This window comes from Urocampus carinirostris, unplaced genomic scaffold, assembly GCF_059441175.1.
Source record: "Urocampus carinirostris isolate Australia breed hairy pipefish unplaced genomic scaffold, RoL_Ucar_1.0 HiC_scaffold_60, whole genome shotgun sequence".
NCBI classification, from domain to species: domain Eukaryota; kingdom Metazoa; phylum Chordata; class Actinopteri; order Syngnathiformes; family Syngnathidae; genus Urocampus; species Urocampus carinirostris.
The window spans coordinates 18,642-22,500 of NW_028283167.1; the positions used below are offsets into that span (position 1 = coordinate 18,642).

At 65.1% G+C, this 3,859-nt stretch overlaps 2 non-coding genes across 2 annotated transcripts; both read left to right on the top strand.

Moving 5' to 3' along the window:
- The first annotated feature begins 266 nt into the window (after positions 1-266).
- On the top strand, positions 267-2,253 carry LOC148345270 (18S ribosomal RNA). The gene has a single exon (XR_015848732.1). It is a non-coding gene; the product is annotated as an 18S ribosomal RNA (ribosomal RNA).
- Positions 2,254-3,595: 1,342 nt separating this feature from the next.
- On the top strand, positions 3,596-3,749 carry LOC148345271 (5.8S ribosomal RNA). The gene has a single exon (XR_015848721.1). It is a non-coding gene; the product is annotated as a 5.8S ribosomal RNA (ribosomal RNA).
- Positions 3,750-3,859: the final 110 nt, after the last annotated feature.

The window sequence follows — 3,859 nt, forward strand, 5'->3', positions numbered from 1 at the left end:
GCCTCGGCGTGAACCTTTTGGCGGCAGAACCAAGACGAACCGAGGTCGAGCTTCCGTCTCGAGCCACACCCAGACGTCCGACCGTCGCGGAGCCCGACGCCACGCGTGCTAGGGCTCCGCGCGAAACATCGTTTCACGACACCCGCTCGTCAGCCCGTCCGAACGTATACGAGTGTCGCGCGGCCCCCCGGGCCCGGCTGTAGCCACAGCCTCGTCCCGGACCAGGGCCGCACCGCCACCAGCAGCGCCCCCCCGGCGGCAGACGCACTCTGGTTGATCCTGCCAGTAGCATATGCTTGTTTTCAAGATTAAGCCATGCATGTCTAAGTACGAATGGCCAGTACAGTGAAACTGCGAACGGCTCATTAAATCAGTTATGGTTCCTTTGATCGCTCCACCGTTACTTGGATAACTGTGGCAAATCCAGAGCTAATACATGCAAACGAGCGCCGACTCGCGGGCGGGGCTCCGGCCTCGCCCCGGGGACGCGTGCATTTATCAGACACAAAAACCCACGCGGTGTCCGGCGGGCGGGGGCTCAGCCGTCGCGCGCGTCCCCCGCGTCCGGCCTCCGCCTCTCCGGGCGGGGGCGTAAGCGGCGCGGGCGGCTCCGCGCGCGCCGGTCCTCGTTCCGCCGGCCCGGCCCCCCCTTTGTGTTGACTCAGGATAACCTCGTGCCGATCGCTCGCCCACCCGAGGCGGCGACGACTCATTCGAATGTCTGCCCTATCAACTTTCGATGGTAGACTCTGCGCCTACCATGGTGACCACGGGTAACGGGGAATCAGGGTTCGATTCCGGAGAGGGAGCATGAGAAACGGCTACCACATCCAAGGAAGGCAGCAGGCGCGCAAATTACCCACTCCCGACACGGGGAGGTAGTGACGAAAAATAACAATACGGGACTCGTTCGAGTCTCCGTAATTGGAATGAGCCGAACACAAACCCATCGGCCAGCATCCATTGGAGGGCAAGTCTGGTGCCAGCAGCCGCGGTAATTCCAGCTCCAATAGCGTATTTTAAAGTTGCTGCAGTTAAAAAGCTCCTAGTTGGACCCCGGGACGCGAGCTGACGGTCCGCCGCGAGGCGTGCATCCGTCTGTCCCAGCCCCTGCCTCTCGGCAAAAGCCCCCGTGATGCCCTTCGCTGGGTGTCACTCGCGGGGCCCGAAGCGTTTACTTTGAGGAAATTAGAGTGTTCAAAGCAGGCCACACGGCCGCCCCTGCATATCGCAGCTGGGAATAATGGAATAGGACTCCGGTTCTATTTTGTGGGTTGTCATGAACTGGGGCCATGATTAAGAGGGACGGCCGGGGGCATTCGTACTGCGCCGCTAGAGGTGAAATTCTTGGACCGGCGCAAGACGGACGAGAGCGAAAGCATTTGCCAAGAATGTTTTCATTAATCAAGAACGAAAGTCGGAGGTTCGAAGACGATCAGATACCGTCCTAGTTCCGACCATAAACGATGCCGACTCGCGATCCGGCGGCGTTATTCCCATGACCCGCCGAGCAGCACCCGGGAAACCGACCAAGTGTCTGGGTTCCGGGGGGAGTATTGTTGCAAAGCTGAAACTTAAAGGAATTGACGGAAGGGCACCACCAGGAGTGGAGCATGCGGCTTAATTTGACTCAACACGGGAAACCTCACCCGGCCCGGACACGGAAAGGATTGACAGATTGAAGGCTCTTTCTCGATACCGTGGGTGGTGGTGCATGGCCGTTCGTAGTTGGTGGAGCGATTTGTCTGGTTAATTCCGATAACGAACGAGACTCAAACATACTAAATAGTACCGCGGCCCCCCGCGCGGTCGGCGGCAGAAAACTTCTTAGAGGGACAAGTGGCTCTCAGCCACACGAGAATGAGCAATAACAGGTCTGTGATGCCCTTAGATGTCCGGGGCTGCACGCGCGCCACACTGAGCGTATAAGCGCGTCGTCTATCCCCGCGCCGGCAGGCGCGGGTAATCCTATGAACCCCGCTCGTGACAGGGCCTGGGGATTGCAATTATTTCCCACCAACGAGGAATTCCCAGTAAGCGCGGGTCATTAGCCTGCGTTGATTAAGTCCCTGCCCTTTGTACACACCGCCCGTCGCTACTACCGATCGGATGGCTTAGTGAGGTCCTCGGATAGTCCCCGCCGGGGCCGGCCCCGGCTCCGGCGGTGTGCCAGAAGACGGTCGAACTTGACTATCTAGAGGAAGTAAAAGTCGTAACAAGGTTTCTGTAGGTGAACCTGCAGAAGGATCATTAACGTACGAGCGGCAGCAGATCCGCCTCGGTACACCCCCGACGAGCCAGACGCCGAGGGCGGCGGGTCGTCGCAGGCGGAGGAAGAGGGTAGACCGGGACGGGACGGGACGGGGGGCGCGGCGCGGGTCACTCCCGGGCCGCGCGTCGGAGCGAGTTCGGCGGGCGCCACGCGGCGCGGCGCGACGCGAGAAAAGGCGGCGGGCGATGTCGCGCTACCTCCGTGCGAGCGGGGTAGCGCGCTCGTCCGACGACCCCAGTAGCGCGGCGCGGCGCGACGACAGGCGACCGCCAGCGACGGGCGAAAGGCGGCGGCCGTGCGCGGGACCCCCGTAACCGGGGAATCCCCCTATGCCGACGACCCTAGCTCGGCGCGGTTCTCGCGCTTCCGGCGCGCGCTTCCGGGGCGGCACTCGCCTCGACGACCTCCCGTCCTTTAAAGGTAACGGTTCGGGCCGGCGCCCCGGCGTCCGTCCGCCCGTCGGTGTCGCGTGTCCGTGCGGCGCGGGGCTGCTCTCGGCGAGGGTCGCCGAGCAAGCGGATCCCCGCACGGATCACAACGGCCGTATGGCGGCGGCGTCGGGACGCCCGCCCGAGACGAAGGTTCAGGGCGACGAAACGGTGCTCCCACCGGCTACCTTTTTCCCCGGCCAAACGCGTCCGTCGGCCGGAGCCCTCGAGGGGCCGCGTAGCGCGCGCGTGGGCCGGCCCCCGGACACCGGAGTCCCTCCCGGGGCTCCGGACACCGGGGGTTCGGTTCCGCGCGGTCCGCCGCGGTCTCCTCTGTCCATCCATAGTCCGGGCAGGCCGCGGCCGGGTCGGGGGCCAGTCCCCCCTCGGTGTCAGCGCGGTCGCGCCGCCCTTGTAAACCAAACCCACTCGCTGACGGGTAGCAACACCCAAAGCGTCGCTTCGCGGCGCGGCGGGGCTTCCAAGTCGGATGGCCTTCCGGGGTCCGGGTAGGAGACGCCGGGGGCCGGCCTCAGCGCCGAGCCCCCGACCTACCCGGCGAGTCCGGTCGCCGAGTCGTGTCAGGCCCGAGCGGGAGACGCCGGGCGCCGGCCTCAGCGCCGAGCGCCCGACCTACCCGGGCCGACGCACGTCTCGGGCGCCGTCGCGGCCCCGAGCGGGAGACGCCGGGCGCCGGCCTCAGCGCCGCGCGCCCGACCCGCTCGGCTCGTCGCGGCGTCGCGCGTATCGCGCCCGTCGGTAACCGCGCCGCGGGTTAGGGGCTCGCTCGCGGGAGCGACCGAACGGCACCCGCGGCGCGTTCGTCTCCGGTACAAACCCTGTCGTGAATTTGTCTCCGATCGTCCCGGGCGGACGTAAAAGGGCCCAAACGTACGACTCTTAGCGGTGGATCACTCGGCTCGTGCGTCGATGAAGAACGCAGCTAGCTGCGAGAACTAATGTGATTTGCAGGACACATTGATCATCGACACTTTGAACGCACATTGCGGCCCCGGTTTTACCCCGGGGCCACGCCTGTCTGAGCGGCGCTTTCCAATCGATCGGACGCGGGCCGGGCCCTCCGCGACATTCCGCCGGTCCGTCCGGCGGGTGGCGCGAGAACCCGGTCCGCGCGGGCGAGGCTCGGGCCCTCCGCGAC